The 18,547-nt window shown below is 37.2% G+C and overlaps 1 long non-coding RNA gene and 1 pseudogene across 1 annotated transcript; both read right to left on the bottom strand.

Annotated features, from left to right (window-relative positions):
* Positions 1-4,125: 4,125 nt before the first annotated feature.
* LOC113309528 lies at positions 4,126-5,540 on the bottom strand. The gene is made up of 2 exons (XR_003340645.1): positions 5,193-5,540; positions 4,126-4,370 (listed from the first exon to the last, which is right to left on the bottom strand). It is a non-coding gene; the product is annotated as an uncharacterized LOC113309528 (long non-coding RNA).
* A 2,142-nt stretch (positions 5,541-7,682) lies between these two features.
* Positions 7,683-14,679, bottom strand: LOC113308611 (annotated as a pseudogene).
* Positions 14,680-18,547: the final 3,868 nt, after the last annotated feature.

The raw sequence follows: 18,547 nt of genomic DNA, 5'->3' as shown, positions 1-18,547 counted from the left end.
ATTCTTTGCTGCTGAAACAGGAGGACTAACGGAAGAATCCACGACAGGGAAGAGAGAATGTCCTTTATGTCTGAACTCGACCTAAAATTCTTCCTAATGTTTAGACGATGTTGGTGAGGAGTCTTTTTGGAAGCCATGGATTTGAATTTTAAGGGTTCAAGGAGATTAGATGAAGAAGGAAGTGGTGATTGGAGAACTGATAAATTTGGAGGAAAACAGCGGCAGTAGCAGCAGTAGAAGGGAAGAAGAAGATTAAAAGAAAATAAGAGAAGTTAAGATTGGTCGAGGTATTTATAGTAAGATAGCAAGCCACCGGCTAAGGCAGGTCATAAAAGCGGTGGAAGAAGTGGAACCGGTTTTAAACGATTACAAAGAGAACGTGGAGATGTGGAGGCGAGAATGTCGGAGACGTGTCGGTTATGAATCTATCATAAGATTCTCTTTCCATTCTTAGTCCTTGCGAATGGAACGAGAAAAGGCTAAATGTAGTCACAGAAAACCTACTCGCCACGTGGCCGAACGAGATGACACGAAATAGACGAATAAATCTCATCAGAATATCTTTTGAATAACCCCGAGGATGAGTGTCAGTGATAAGTCAAATCAGTTGTCACAATTACTTTTACGAAAATTAGATCTTCGAAGTATGAATTCTTCCCCGTTAAGATAGATCTGCGAAATACATAATAAGAGAAGATATCTCGAAGTAACCGGTAGGCGAGATAAAGATAACTGAACGAAGAGACAGTTAGCGAAGAGGAGGCTGCGAGGAAAGGCGTATAATAGTTCCAGACGAGGATGAATTGTTAAACAAGAAATCAAGACAGCTGTACCGTCAAGTTACCGAATTTATCGGCGAAAGAGAGAGAAAAACTTTATTGAAAACGAGCTGTGCGAAGTAAAAAGTAGAATCATGTGAATTGTGTGACTATCTGCGAAGTAAAATGAGTTGTACTCCACTGTTTACTTGCCTGTAAATAGAGACCATAGATTATTGCAAAGGGGGTTGGATTTTTGTATTCTGGGAGGCTATGTTGTGAGAAATTTTATTAGGGTTCTTGAGAGTTTTCATACTTGTATTTTCATCATCATCATCGTATTTTAATAAGAATAGGAACTTTGAATTTTATTTTATAATCATGTCTTAGAATTTGTGTGAGAATTCATTTGGGCGTGTTGTAGGATTTCCTGCAGTTACACTCATATTTATCAAATTCAAAAAATTGGATAAAGTGACTTCCTTCGTTCGTTCATGTGAACTAGTTCTCCTTCGAAACAAAAGAATTAGTCTCCAGATCATACTACCAATAGATAATGCTCACAACTCATCAAATTTCATTCTAATACTATACTAAAAAGTACACAAAATTAAGCATTTTCACTCGAAAATGGTTACCCTGTCCACAGAAAATCCCGCTTCAAAATCCCGCGTGAAATAAAAAAGGGGACCCACATCTGACCTTTACCGATCCAAGTGCTGAGAGCTTGGATCTCGTCCGTCCATTTACCTATCGGGACAATTTGCGGTAGAAAGCGTCGGTGAGTGTAGCAGCTTCCATTTTCACTAGGGTATTTTAGGAAGTCACTGACTTAGAACTGTTCTGCGGAGGCTTTTAATCAACATATCTTATTTCTTTCGGTTTTAACTTACATGGTTGCTTGGAGAGTTGTGCGCAATAATTCTGCTACCTTACCTACCTTTGATTTTTCGAACGCGTCATAGGTAAGACAATCTGTTTACAATCTATGGGTTTACTAAAATGTAATTCTGCTTGGCAAGGATGAGAATTGAGTGGTCATTTTGTCATGTGAAAAATGACACTCGTTCAATCTTAGCATCATGAATGATTTGTTGTTCCTACTTATTAGGTAAATGGAGATTAATCATTGTGTTCACATAATGTTTTTCTACAAAAAAAATAAAATAAATCAAAAGACACATTCGCTGGCAATTGTAGTTATTGGAGGATCCATGATTCGGGAATGAGTTTGCAGTGAGAGTGATGTTCGAGAATTCCAAAACAGGCTATAAGAGACAAGAATTAGTGCACCATAGTAGGTCCATCATTTTCAGAATTGACATGCACATTTTACCGAACTCGTTTGGTTTATCCATCCACCACTCTACATACACAAAATTGGTTAAAAAGACCAGAACCAATAATTCCTGAGTGAAATAGATTTGTAGGATTTTATACTATTTATATGGACACGAATCAACAAAATACTGTTTAAATATCCATTTTGGATATTTCACCTAGAATTTTGTTTATTAATTAACTGGAATGGACCAATACGTCCTTGTCTTCTTTTATTTTGGGTGAAAAAGACTTTCGATCCAAAAGAAGAACATGCTTCTTCGTCCTCAAACATATTTTCTTTCTTTTCCCCAACAAGACCAGATCTAATCACGGTCACTATTACGGCAGTTGATAAAACCATCGTTTCTGACTTATAATTCGGAAAAACAACGATCGCCGCTGCAACCACTAGCAGAGAGGTACATGTAACCTAATCGATTATGCGAATGAGAAAATGGGTTTCTCGTAATGCTTTATTTTTCATGAGATTCCAAACTTAATATGAGATTGATTCTTTGATTCACTATAATTTGAAGTATCATTATTAGCTATTGATGTCTTTGTTTTGATAGTTTATGATTCTGATTGAATTCATTTGGGTTGTATGAATTTGATACCAAACTTAAATTATTCATTCTACCAATTTGATTTCAATTTAGGTTAGAATAGTTCTTACAGATGAATTCCAATTTTGTGGTTTGATTTTTAGGTATATGTTGATGAATTAAGGGATTATGTAGTGATGAATTAGGAGGATGTTACTGATACTTATGTATTTGGAAGCATCAGGTGGGTTGTCTTTGATTAGGCCATGATGATGAAAAATGGTTTTGAGTGATTTTTTTTTTTATTTGTGAATTGTTAAATGTATGGAATGCAATTTGAGTTTGTATGCGTTAACCAAACTTCAGCAATGAAATTTGTTCCAACATCTAATTTAATTTTTCACTATAAATAATTATAACAATAGTCTAGAGCAGTTTAATAAGAGTGGGGTGCTCATTACCGATGTTCTATGCAGGTTCATTTCTACCAAATTTGAACTTAGATAGTATTCACACGTTGGAACCACTCTCTCAAGGACAAACTGATAGGTACTCGTTGTTAATGGAGAGGCTAGATAATTGTGACGTTGACAACATTTTTACATTGAAAGGAGGTATAATGCTTCTTTTCCTACCAGTCCACATCGCAATTACGACGAAGAAAGAGCTTTTTCTAGCAGTGGGTTGCCCATTCCTCAATATTTCTTTAGCTTCTTCTAATGGTGAAAACTCTAGAAACTCCTCATTTAGGAGGATAAGTGAAGGGTATCGACTTAGGCGCAGGAGGTACTTCAATTCTGGAATGTGGATTTTGATTGAAAATGTATACATAAATGATGTAGTCCATACACAAGTATACAATTTAAATTCATTTTGTACCGTATAATAATGAATTTTTGCTTTTATCATTTATGAATTCTTTTCATTTCTTATAGTCAAACTTGAATAAATCCAAGTAAATCACATATTAAGCCGGGATGAAACCAATTTTATCCTGCATTGAAAGACAAATTTTTGAGTAGGATGAAACTGGTTTCATGATGCTTATTCTGACAAAAACACATATTTATTATATGCACACTCATAAATAGACACTTCTCTTTGGATGAAACCAGGTTCATCCAGCATATTTTGACGAAAATAATCAGTGTCATCCAATTATAAACCAGTTTCATCCAAAATAATCATTTGGATTGATTATTTTTACAATTGCAGATGCTCTTCATTGTTTATGGCTTGATGAACCCATTTTCTTACTCATATTTTGAAAATTAAAATAAAATTTTGGATAGGATGAAAACAGATTCATCCCTCATATTTAGAAGAAAAAAATAGATTCACCCTGCACACTCTGACAAAGATATTTTTTGGATTGGATGAAACCAGTTTCATTCTTCATATTCTACAAAAAAAAGTATTTTTCGGCAGGACATATATGGTCCCAGCCTGCATATTCTAACGATTATATGAATCCATCAACTAATTACAACATATGCTAGTTTAAGTTAATTCTTTCATATTAATTGAACTGAAATTAAGGTATTTACATTCATAGACGAATATCCAAATTCATAAACATTCAACATCTTTTTTGTAACGACCTATTGATAAACAACCTATTGAAACGACGCTCTCCTTTCTCGTTCAACTTTCAATAATTGCTCTCATCACTGAGTATTTCATATGCGGCGCATCTTCCTTCTTGGAATTTCTAAGTCTTCAAAGGCGTCACCATTGGTCATCACTGATTACATGAAGTAGTGAAAAAACATTCCGTAGTTAGGACTACAAAATCAAGTCTTGATTTAGGTTGCATTTTATAAATGAAAGAAAGAACAATAACAAATGCCAACACATGATGAAACATGGATGAAACCAGGTTCATCCAGTGGAAACACACGATGAAATCGGTTTCATCCAGTAATAACTCAAGATGCAATGTCTCATTTAGTGGCTACACAAGATGAAACCAGTTTTATCCTGTATCAACAAATGATGAAACCATTTTCATCCCGTAATAACATAGGATGTACAAAGATTTCTTCCAACGACATTTAAGATGAAACCAGTTTCATCCAGTGGTAACAGATGATGTTACCAAGAAAATACATCAACGCATACATGAAGGTGAAAATTTCAGAATTACATTGGTTTTCAGAGCGAGTTTTAGCAAAAATTTAGAACTAAACATATGCCTAGAATTTAGTTAATTACATTAAACAAAATCTGTTGGCAACACAAGATGAAACCATGTTTCATCCAAAGGCAACACATAATGAAACCAGTATCATCCAGTGGAAACACATGCTGAAACTGGAAAATGCATCTGACCGTATACTAAGCTAAGAAATATTCAACAGAAACTCAATTGCATCACATTTTATACAGAAAATGGAAACTAGCATGTATACAGATTAATACATTAACAAGAAAATTGACATACATATTTCACATTTATAAACAAATTTAAAAAAAAAATGTATACAAGTGCATCAAATTTTAACTAAGATGAAACCAATTTGAAATCAAATATGACCAAAAAGAAAATAAGGGTTTGGAAACTTACCAATTTGAGTATGTTCTTCATTTCTCATCCCGTAAAATTGATTTACACAAAATCCGAAGCTCTTGGTTTATGAATTCGAGAAATCGCAATTAAATTAGGGCATTCATAAGATCCACTGTAATGGTAGTGATGTTTAGCTTTGGTGTCAATGATACTATTAGAGAAACATGATGCTATGGACGATTGTGGTGGTGGTGCATCTTTGTGGTGGTAGAGATGGGGTGGTGTCGTCGATGGTGGTGGTTGAGAATTAAAGATGATGTTATCGTTGGTGATTTTAGTGTTTGTGGTGGTGGAGGAAGATGGTAATTCTGATGGTTGGGGAAGATATGTAGACAGTGGGGAAGAAGTTCAATGTTTCTGAAAAGAGAAGTCTAAACAATGAATCTTTTTTCTTTTTGTTTTGAAAGAAGATGAAACTTTGGTGGGGTATAATTGTTAGTTTACATTTTTATTAATTCCTGTCCATATCACCCAGACGAAAACTTACCCGTCCATTTGACCCAAAAAAAATATTTTTTTTTGGCTAAATTGCCCATTTTCTGCTCTACATAAGACGTCTATTTGAGCTTAAAGTAGTTTTCTACCGATAAAACATTTACTTTGGAGTTTCTTTTCCTCATACCTACTACCTACGCCATTTTGTACCATAAAATAACTAATCCTGATAAGATAAAAATATGCATCCCATGCATGTGTTGATTCTTCCACTATCTGCAGATTCTGCACTTCTATATGAATAAACCCACATAACCAATCACCCCAACGACACGAGTCACACAACAATAATAGAGTCATTTGGCTGCTAACAAATGTGTATATGGCTGTAAACTTTGTACGTAATCGAATTGAACTTTTTATTCAATTACGAAGATAAGAAAGGAGTAGAAGGTTTAGTAAGCTTTCTCACTCGCTTCATAAAGGGTTCTTGGATGTTGATTAATGTGCTGAACATATGACTTTACGAAACGTGCTTACTAAATCTTTTAACAATCTGTCATGCAGAAGGAAATGTTTTACACGAGCTTCGTTTAATTTTGATTTCGCCGAATATGACTTTTCCGCTTAAAGATTTCCCCTAGTGATTGGCGGATGATAGGGAAAAATTCGGACTTAAAGTCATTGCAGCATCCACAATCCGTAAAGTTTAAATGGTGGTTGCACACTTATATATTCTCCTAATTATTCAATGATGATGCGGGATCCAAAGGGGGAGATAGCGCACACAGAAATAGGAATTGAGTCGGTATTTGATAATTTAATACACAAAATTGATGTCATTTGGATTTTAGCTGACAAATGTAATCTTTTACCAGCTTACAACACAGTGATACCAAAATCCGTCAGTCAAACCACTTCTAACTTTCTTTGGTTTATTTATTATTGCTGAAATGTGGATACTCCCAACACTGTTTTGGGACCATAAAAAACTCGCTAACATCCCCTATCACCAAAGGACAATAATATGGTAGAAAATTCCTACAATGAAAAACAAAACCAACCATTAAAGCTCTGAATATATATATTCATAGACAAAACTAATCACTGACACAGTTAAAACTTAAATGGAAGAATTCTGAGAAGATTATCTTCAGAAATCTGAATTGGGTGGTGCAAGAAGAAGAGAATTCTTCCTTCAGTACCTTCAACTACTGTTCCTGCTTGTTCCTATTAGGTATTACTGGCTAAAAGATAAAAATTGCACAGAAATAAATAATGACAACCACTTAAATCTTAACCATTTCAGTTTGACTGTCGTTCTATATACGATGAGAATTCATTCCCATCTTTATCATGTTCCGTCGTTTTTGGGTCCATTTACTGACATCATTGCTGTAATCAGTGGACGTACGTTTTAGAAATTCTACTGCTGCAAAATCTGATCAGTGCCCATTTAGTATCTATATAAGCGCATATAATTAATGAACAACTTTCACCGTATCTCCTCAACTGGCAACATGACAAACATGCAAAATTGATCATAGTGTGCAATAAGAGAAGGGAAATATACTTGCAAGCTGGGGAGAATTTCAAGTTTTGCATCCATATTAATTGAACATTGTACACAGATGTAATTTAAGCACCCGGGTTAAGCTTAGTTTATTTTTTCTTTAATAATAAGAAGGGATGATATATTAAGAAGAAGAGAAAGGCTAAAGAGATAACACTAGACGTGTGATGCAAAAATAGCTGTAAGAATACAACATAAAAAACTTAGTCGAGAACACCATCTAGGAAGGAAACTTAACAAAAGAAAAAAGAAGATTCCTGCTAAGACTTGTTCCAATCTGATACGGCCAAGTTTGAAGGAGATAGTTCCACCAATAGTCTTGCTTTTGTTATGTTGCAAGAGGAATTAATACCCAGACATATGGGATCAATTATCATTAGACTTTACTAGCTTTATTGAGTAAGCATTCGTGATTAACGACAATGGCATCTGATAGCTATTATGTACACACTACCACCACCATCATTATCCGCAGCGGCTTAAGATGGTGGTATCAAGGTGCCGACGTAACCAAACCCCATGACAAAAAAGGCGATCGTCTGGCCAAACAAGTAAATGAAATACCAGTACTTCCCAAACATAACATCACAGCATGCACACACTAAAATGTAAGTTCCCATGCCGAACTCCAACAAATGAAGTCTGTTCATGGACCAAAAAAACACATTAAAATCAGGAAAACCGTAAGTATTGTATCTGAAAATTACGCATACTACTAGGGAATTAAGGATGGAAATGCAGCATGTTTTTACCTTTCTCTGAATATTGCAAATCTTGATTTCTTTAATGATTTTATTGCTGGAGTATTATTATTCTCTTTATGTTTGAGTAGTGCATCTCCTAGTTTTTCAGTAACAACCCATTCGTTTACTCTTCCGCCCGCTTCAAATAAACCGATAAATGTACCTTTGGTTCGATGAAGAGACATAACATTTTCATAAAGAACCCAGAAAATTACTAGGTGAATTGACCCTGCAATAATGACTTCAGTGAGCACGACCCTGTTTAAGAGAATTGGTGACTGTAAATTGAAGAGAACTGAACAATTACCTCGGTGTTTCGATTGCATTTAGAATAGTTATGACTGTTGGCAAATAAAATAAAGCCCACAACGGATCCTCAACTTCCGGAAAGAACACACACATCGGAATTACAACGCAGTAAAAGAGAAAGGTTGCTATATGGGCTACAATCTTTCGTAGAAAGAAAAAACTGTATATCAGATAAATTTTCTTCCACAGGTAGTGGCCCCAAATTGTGTTGTTTGCTCATCATCCTCGGATGGCATTCTTGGTCCTTGTCCTGCTCCATTATGGCTCATTTATCTTGTTCCCTATCCAGGTAATGGTGTACAATTATCGTCAAATTGGATAAACCTGGAGGTTATGCGCCTCCTCTCTCTCGGGTCAAGCATCGGTATTGGTTTTGATGCCACACCTAACACCTCAAAGTCAATTTTGCATGTTCTTATTGCAAGAGATGGTCTCATAGACAAATTTAACTCACCTTTTATCTTCCCACCTCTAAATACCCATTCGGATACAAATTTTGCTTTATCTCGTTTTGATTCAATTGACCCCAACAACGAGGTTCTCTATGAACTACCCATTGCATCTTTCAATCCCAATCTACCATCGGAAAGTATTGAAGACATCTTACCAGATATTTCGAACATTCTCTCTAACCCCGTCCACAATAATCCAGTTTCTTCATCTACAGAATCCCCCCCCCCCCCCCCCCCCCCTTATCCCAAGCCTCAATACCCGGTTTGAACGCTCCAGGTGTTTACACAAAAGCCTCAACCAGTTTAGATCCCCTTGAATCATCTCAATCTCCTCCTTTTATCTCTGATTCCCTTGATCCCTCTTCTTCCCCCGTATCCCCTAATACACAAGCAAATATCCAGCCTTTGATACCCAAAAAGTTACAAAGAGAAATTCGAAGATTGGACATCAGTGTTCCTCCGCAGTCTTCCCCGGAAGGCCCCAAGTCTGCAAGGAAAAGGGCTCAAAAGAGTTTCAAATGAGTGGTACATTCATGTCCTGGAATGTAAGGGGCCTGTGCTCCCCCTCCAAAAGAGCGGCAGTCAAGCAGTTGCTACAACTCCATAAGCCAACCATCGTAATTTTGCAAGAAACAAAAATGCCAACATGCACAAACTCAGACATTGTTGACATATGTGGTTCAAGATCGATGGGATGGACTTTTCAACCGTCCATTGGTGCCTCTGGTGGCATAATCATAATATGGAATCCCAATATAATTGAAGTTCTATCATCATTAGAAGGTACTTACTCTATATCAGTTGAATGTAGATTTATTTCCACTGACTTTCGTTGGATTCTCACAGGTGTGTATGGTCCTAATAACCACTTTGAAAGAAAACTTTTTTGGAGGGAACTGTACTATATCAGAGGCCTTTGGGAAATTCCTTGGGTGATTGGTGGTGATTTCAACGTCATTAGAAGAATTGAAGACAAGAATAATCTCGGTAGAACAACTCGGAGCATGAGAAAATTCTCTCAATTCATTTCCACCCATGCTCTGATAGATCCCCCACTTATTGGATCCAGATAGTGTTGGACTTGGCTGATCCATCATGGGGTCCATCTCCTTTTAGGATTGAATTGATGTGGTTCGAGCATCCTTCTTTTATGACAAGCCTCTCTGAATGGTGGTCGTCTTTTACCTTCACTGGATCTCCAAGCACAGTATTCTGGAACAAGCTTCAATCTCTCAAACACAAGATAAAAGAGTGGAATAAAAAGGTGTTTGGTCTTCTTGATCCCAAGATACAAGTATGTCTACACACCATTGATGTTCTAGACGGCATTGAAGCAAATTTGGGTTCTCTATCACCAACTCAATTCATTAATCGTGCTCAGGCTAAAGTAGACTTCGAAAATATGTCGGTTCAGAAAGATATTTCCATGAAACAAAAGGCGCGAAATGAATGGTTGAGAGATGGCGATCGCAACACTACTTTCTTCCACAAGGTGGCATCTGATAGGAGAAGGTCAAATAGGATCAAGCAATTGTTCATCGATGGCAATATCGTAACGGAAAAAGATATCATTGTCGACCACATCACTGGATTTTATTCTAATTTATTCTCGGAAGAATTCCCCCACAGACCCAATATCGGAGACATCAATCTACCACATATCTCTGAAGATCAAGCTGATGCATTAGACGCAATGATCACCGAGGAGGAAATACTGACTGCTCTCAAAAGCTTAGCAAATGATAAAGCTCCAGGTCCCGATGGATACCCCATAGCATTTTTTCAGAAATGTTGGCCTATTCTCAAGTGTGACTTCATGGCTATGGTTCAAGAATTTTCAACTACGAGTTTCATGGATACAAGACACAACTCAACATTTATTACCTTAATTCCAAAGAAGCATCATGTGGAGACTGTCAAGGACTACAGACCAATAAGCCTTCTCACAAGTGCATACAAGATCATTTCCGAAGCTTTGTCATCACGTCTCCAACCTCTAATGACAAGTTTAGTTGATCCAAGCCAAACGGGTTTCATCTCTGAAAGACAAATCATTGATGGTATTCTAATTGCCAATGAAATTGTGGACTCAAGATTAAAAGACAAGTCTCCCGGTCTGATATGTAAAGTGGATTTAGAGAAAGCCTTCGACAGAGTGAGCTGGTCCTTTTTAGAGGATGTATTACGGAAAATGGGCTTCAAAGCGAAATGGTTGAGTTGGCTTAGATTCTGCTACGGCTCCCCAACTTTCTCAATTCTTCTAAATGGATCTCCTTTTGGTAACTTCTTTACCTCCAGGGGTCTCCGACAAGGAGACCCGCTATCTCCTTTACTCTTTGTGCTTGTCATGGAAGGTCTGTCTAAAATTATTGATAAGGCTGTGGAGTCTGGTTTGTGCTCTGGATTCACAGTGAAGGAGGGGACCCTATATATATCACACCTTCACTATGCAGATGACTCAGTTTTTTTCATCAATCCTGATTGGGAAGAACTGCATAACCTCATGAGTATTCTCAAGTGCATCGAGGCAGTGTCTGGCCTGAGGGTGAATCCATCTAAGACAAAATTAATCCAAGTGGGAATGGTTCCAGAACTTGAAGACTGGGCTGCAAGACTTGGTTGCTTAACAGAGGAGATCCCTTTTTCATACCTAGGTATGCCACTTGGAGCAAAATCCAAAGCAAAATCACTTTGGGATCCTGCTGTGGAGAATTTTGAACACAGATTACCTTATTGGATGAAAGGCTTTCTCACTAGAGCTGGGAGAGTAGCCCTTGTAAAGTCTGTTCTGTCTAATCTTGTTGTGTATTACTTCTCAGTATTCCAAGCTCCCATATCAGTCATCAAGTCACTAGAGAAAATTATGCGGAATTTCATTTGGGATAGCGGTGGATCCAAAAAAACGCATTTGGTAAAATGGGAGGTGATGATGAAACCAATTAAACTTGGTGGGCTAGGTATCAAGAATCTAAGATTAATGAATCAAGTTCTTCTCTCAAAATGGGGTTGGAGATTTGGTAATGAACGTAACACTCTATGGCACAACATCATTTGGAACAAATATGATGGACCTCAGTCCATCTGGGCTCCTCAAATTCCGTCAACTCCTTATGGTTGTTCTGTATGGAAGCATATCGCAACTCAGGCTCAATTGGTGGTATCCCTCTCACATCTTTCAATCGGCAACGGTGCAACAATAGCTTTTTGGCTCGACAAATGGAACATAGAAGGCAATTTAAAGTAAATGTTTCCTGCTCTCTTCAAATTAGAAGGCCTCAAACAAGGTACAATCCGCGAGCACATTTCAAGCGACAACCGTTGTTGGTCCTTCCACTTTAAAAGAGCTCTCAAAGAACCTGAAGTTTCCCAACTTATGTCCTTATTGGTGCTCATTGGTGATACTCCCCCAACTTTGACAAACCATCCTGACTCCCGCACTTGGTCTCTCTCAAGCTCAGGTACATTCTCAGCCAAATCTACCTACAAGTTCCTCACAGATATCACTCACGACCCATCAACAGCACAGACCTCTCCTTTTCCCCACAAGACCATATGGAACCCTCATGTTCCCCCAAAGGTCTGTTTGTTCTTCTGGACTGCTGCACTTGATAAGATTTCCACTCAAGATGCTCTGCAACGAAGAAGTCTCCATCTCGCAAGTCGTTGCCCACTTTGCTTGTCCGAATGCGAATCGTCGCAACACTTGCTTCTGAGTTGCAAGTTCTCTAGACAAGTATGGTCATTAATCTTTCCTAACCACCTCCCTTGGAACCCACCCTCGTCAGTTCTACATTTGGCACAAAGTTGGTCTGCCAATGGCATAAATGGTCCGGCAAAGAAAATGTGGGATTTGGTTCCAGCTGCAGTTTTGTGGGCAATTTGGAATGAGCGGAATAGAAGAATTTTTGAGCAAAAATCTCTCTCTCACTTCCAAGTAAGTGTAGAGGTCAAAACATCCCTTTTGACTTGGAGTTGTGCCTTTAAAAGAGATTTTAAATTTAGGCTAGACTTCTGCATCTTCTCGTGGGATAACATGTTCTACTGAGATAAAACTTTCATTGTTTACTTTTTTCTTTAGTTTTTCTTTCGTTTTTACCGTTATATCTGCTTGCTGTAATTTTTTCTTCTCCTTTCAATAAAATTCTCCTTTCTCGATCAAAAAGAAAAAACAATGTTAAGAAAAAAATAAAGTCATTTTACTTTTTCGTATCAACAAGAAATATGTATCAATAGAATTTACCCTGTTCTTGATGATTTCTATAACCATTTTTCTGAAAAGATTTGCAGGTCCACAAGACCATCGGTGTTGTTGATAACGAAACGCCTTGAAAGTGCTTGGTAATTCACTCTTCACCTTTCAATTTCATGTACAAAATAAGTTTTCAGTGATGGCTAAGACTTTAAAGTCATCTATACACAGAGGATGAATATGTTATACCTCGACGGCACCAATGTAGACAAACTTCCAACCGAAAAGACCAGCGCGAACAGCCAAATCCATGTCCTCTACAGTTGTGCGATCTTTCCATCCTCCAGCTTCTTTTATGGCAGCAATTCTCCAAATACCGGCAGTACCATAGAAACCAAAGAAGGCGTAGGTGGACGAACCAAATTCTTGTTCAACCCTGAAATGGTAATTCAGCGACATCTCTTGCATTCGTGTCATCAAACACTCGTTCGCATTCACTGCATGGTTTTTACATCCCAATTTTACTGCTTAATCATTACAGTACTATCTAATGAAGTTAAAACAAAAATCAACGTTGATAAACCATAGTTAGTCTACTATTGAGATAATTACCAAACTTCCAACGAGCTTGGACAAGGCCAACATCTGGGTTATGAACGAAATAAGGAATGGTTCGGCGGAGGAAGTCTGGATCAGGTTGGAAATCAGCGTCGAAAATGGCCAAAAAGTCACACGCCTCAACATAGTCATGTTTCAATCCTTCTTTAAGAGCTCCAGCTTTGTACCCATTTCGATTACTTCTAATTTCGTATTTGATGTTTGTTCCCTTGCGTGCCCACATTTGACATTCAACTTCCACCAAGTCCTGTAGTTAACATCCCGCATGTCACAAATTCCAAACAATGAAACTTATTAGCACAAGTCACTCTCAATTAGTAGTCAAGATATAATTTAATGTGAAATACCATGTATGATGCTTATTACAGTCGTTTTTTTGTTGAGAATCATAAGAAAAATTGAAATTCAGGGAAAACATTTTATTCTTAACTCAGAAAATCTAATGTTTATATTGCCTTGTACACGCCTTTCCACCCATCATCCAATAAGTTTAACAATGTCAGTTATGTTGTTCATGGAACCCCTAATGTAAGAAAGATGTCGTACTAATGTACGTCAACATATATATATATAGGAAAGATGTCGTACTAATGTACGTCAACATATATATATAATATGATGATGACCTTGATGTCTGGATTAGTAGAATCATCGAGCACTTGGATGATTATTCGGTTAGAAGGCCATGAAAGAGAACATGCTGCTCCAATGGAAAGCTGATAGACCTGATCAACAAAGAACCATGAAAAACGTTAACAACTCATAACTCACAAAGCCGTAAAGAAAGACGGTTTAAAGCAAGTAAAAGCTAACTGTATTAGAGAGGTTGTGTAAGTTAACCTCTTTTTCATTGTACATTGGAATCTGAACAAGAACCATTGGATAATTCGAGTTACCGGTTTTAACATCGTCTTTGATCTCTTCCCATTTGTAACGCTTCTCTGGTTTTCGACCAGAGAGTTTTACGAAGAGTATGACCATAGCCATGTAAACCCACTCCATGAACAACATGACTGACATTACTAAACATATGGACACTGCAAATTTCAAAATAGGAACTAGTAATAATTCTCTCAGTTTGCTGCCATACTACTCCAAGTTCTTGAACTACGTCATCTCTAGTCAATTGAAGTACTGTTACAGGTATCAAAGAAACCAAATCCATATCTCTAGCTATAGCTATAGCTACCTATCTCACTTTCACTGTGTACTCTTAGAGAAGTACAGAAACTGATATTGAAAATATGTTAATGAGGTTAAAGATAGACTGTTTTATCTAAAACTTAGTTTAATGGCAACTGCAAGATGAAACTTAGCTTATATAAAGACAACTTTCTTTATTGTTGTTTAGAAAATCTCTCAAAACTAAACACAAGCTCTAATCTTGGTCATATGATGAACCACAATTTTGGTGATCATATATATATAGAACTATGAATTCCTTTTCCTAGTCCTATTACCTTATTACATGTCTTTCTTTTTCTTAGAACTAGATGACTTCTAATTCCCTTAGGATTACATCAATTTCCTAATCTTGTCCTAACCAGCTTGTTAGTGACTTCTATGTTGAAGTTAATCCAACATTCTCCCCGTTAAGCTTCAACCTTACCCGTGACATATCTTGTACTCCAATCAGTTGTCTCATTTCTTCAAACTTGATCCGAGCTAATGCCTTTGTCAATATGTCTACTTTCTGCTCAGTTCCTGGTATGTGTTCTACGTTAATGACCTCCTTCTCGATGCAATCTCGTATGAAATGATACCTTTTGTGAATGTGTTTCGTCTTCCCATGAAACACTGGATTTTTAGTGAGTGCAATTGCAGACTTATTATCAATCTTGATGAGAACTTTTTCAGGTTCTCTTCCTTTGATTTCACCCAACAGTTCTTGAAGCCATATTGATCGTTTAGATGCTTCTGTTGCAGCCATAAACTCAGCTTCACAGGATGAGAGGGCTACAATGTCTTGCTTCTGTGAACACCATGTAATAGGTGCTTATCCTAGATAAAATATATGACCAGTTGTACCTTTTCCATCATCTTGGTCAATATTATGACTGTTGTTACTATACCCAACAATTCCTTTTGATCCTCCTCGACCATACTTCAATCCACAGCTGATTGTTCCTCTTAGATATCTTAATATGTGCTTTATTACATCACCATGAGACTTGCGTGGACTCTGCATATAACGGCTTGCTACTCCCACAGAGAAAGCAAAGTCTGGTCTTGTGTTGAACAAGTATCTAAGGCATCCAACATTTCTTCTATAACTCGTTGGATCAATCTCAGCTTCTTCTTGTGCCTTTGAAACTTTAAGTCCAAACTCCATTGGTATCTTAGTTGGATTACAAGTTTCAAGTCCTGCTTCTTTCAGAATTCTCCTTGCATAAGCTTCTTGTTTAATCTGAATTCCATCTACTCCTTGATGGACTTTTATGCCAAGGTAATAAGTGAGTTTTTCGAGGTCTGACATCTCAAACTTTGATGACATTTCTCTCTTGAACTCATTGATCACCTTTAGGGAGTTGCCAGTCAAAAATAGATCATCTACATAGACTGCAATCACAAGAAGCGTTCCCTTTTCTTCTCTTCTGTATACTGATGTTTCTTTAGAGCACTTAACAAATCTGATTTCTCTTAAGATTTGATCTAACTTTCTATTCCAGGCTCGAGTCTTAGACCATATAGAGCTTTTGATAACTTATAAACCTTATGCTCTTGTCCTTTTACTTCAAAACCTTCTGGTTGTTCAACATACACATCTTCTCGCAATTCACCATGTAAGAATGTTGTATTAACGTCTAAGTGGTGAATTTCCCATGAGTTTGATGCTGCTTATGCTATTAAGAGACGAATTGTCTCTAGTCTAGCAACTGGTGCGAAAAATTCATCAAAGTCTATGCCTGATTCTTGAACGTATCCCTTAGCTACAAGTCTTTCCTTATATTTATTGACAGTACCATCATCATTCCGTTTTATTTTGAAGATCCACTTAAGACCAATCACTATTACCCCACCTGGATTATCAACTAGAAACCAAGTCTTGTTTCTGTTGATTGAATAATTTCTTCTCTACATGCTTGTGTCCATTTAGTCGAAACCTTTGCTTCCTGAAAATTCCTTGGTTCATCATTAACAGAAAGTAGCATAATCTCACATTCTTCTGCAGCTTGAAGAACATAATCCTTCAGATACTGTGGCTTTTGTATCTGTCTTGTTGATTTTCGCAGTGGTGAGATAGCTTGAGCTTCTTGGTTTTCTTCTTCTTCTTATTCTACGTTATTCTCAGTGTTTTCAATATTCTCTTCTTCTTCTTGATTATCATAGTGATTCTCTTCAGTGTTGATGGTTATGGGTCCTTCTCCTTCATCAGTTACTTGACCCCATATCATGTGAAACATACCTGGATCCCTTCTCGATTCATTGGTTGTTTCTATCCAGTAACAATGTGATGTCTCATCAAACACCACATCTCGACTCACTATCACTCTTTTCGTTGTTGGATTGAATAATCTGTAAGCTTTGGATCCAGGCTCAATTCCTAGATTCACAAGAGTCTGAGATCTATCATCCAGTTTCTTAAGAGTTGCAGAATCAACTTTTGCGTATGCCTTGCAACCAAACACTCTTAAATGATTTATGTTTGGTTTTCTCTTTCGCAAACTTTCATATGGAGTCATGTCTTTCAGAGCTTTCGTAGGTATCCTGTTTATTAGGTATGTGGAGTGTCGTACAACTTCTCCCCATAGATAATTAGGCACCTGCATAGCCTTTAAAGAACTTCTTGTCATCTCCATTAGAGTCCTGTTTCTCCTCTCCACCACTCCGTTTTGGTGTGGTGTAATAGGACCACATAGATCAGCATGAAGAAGCTCTAATGGCTTTGAGGCTCTGAATGTTGTTGCTTTTGGAAAACCTTGACGCATTTGTTTCCCAACTAAACATGATTCACAGATCCTTGATTCATCGTTTATCTGTGGTAGCCCTCGAACCATCTTGTTCTGAGACATAGTTTTTAAGGTTCTGAAAATTATGTGTCATAACCTTGCGTGCCACTTCCATGTCTGATCTTCCAGTCTCATATTAAGACACAATGGCCTTCCAATCATGATACTTATCTTGTAGAGTCTATTATGTGAGCGTGAGACTCTAACTAAAAGTCTTCCACTTGGGTCATGAACTGTTAGATAATCTTGTCGCATTCTAACATCACATCCAACTTCTGTAGCTTGTCCTAAACTTAGAATGTTGTTTTGTAAGTTTGGGATGAAGTAGATGTTTGTGACAAGCTTCTGTTCTCCGGTCTTGCTCTGATATAGAATTGATCATTTCCCTTCAATTTCTACAGAAGATCCATCCCCAAACTTCACTTGTCCTTTGATTTTCTCATTGAGTTCAGAAAAGTAGTGTCTCTTACCAGTCATGTGATTGCTGGCTCCATTATCTAAATACCAGATTCCTTCTTCTCCATCCTTTGATTCTTAGTTCTTTGGTATTAGTTTCCCTTCGTTTAAGAATACAACTTCGTGCATGAAAAGAGCTATATCTGCTTCCCTTGTTTCATTCTTGTTTGCTTCTTCCATCTTTTGTATTCTTTCAGGGCATACATAGGAGAAGTGTCCTGGTTTATCACATCTGTAACAAATAATGTTTGATATATCCTTCTTTTCTTTCCCTTGGTTTTGATCATTATGACTTGTTGTTTTATTTTGTGAGTTAAACCTTCCTCCCCTTCCTCGTCCTCTGTTTACTCTACCACCTATTCCACGACCTCTTCCTCTTGTCGCAGAGTTTTGTTGGTAAAAGTTTGTGTACAAGAGTTTTCCTTGAGTTTCTCCATTGTTTTCTTCATCAAGGATTCTCTCTTCATATGCTTTCAATCTTCCAATTATATCTTCATAGCTAGTCTTCTTTAAATCTAAGACTTGTTCGAGAGAAGCTATGATATGAATATACTTGGATCTTGGTAAACTATTGAGAAACTTCTTTACTAATTTATCTTCATCAATGGATTGTCCAAGTGACGCAGC

Source organism: Papaver somniferum, chromosome 9 (assembly GCF_003573695.1).
Source record: "Papaver somniferum cultivar HN1 chromosome 9, ASM357369v1, whole genome shotgun sequence".
NCBI classification, from domain to species: Eukaryota; Viridiplantae; Streptophyta; class Magnoliopsida; order Ranunculales; family Papaveraceae; genus Papaver; species Papaver somniferum.
This window is presented reverse-complemented; position numbering and strand designations above follow the sequence as displayed.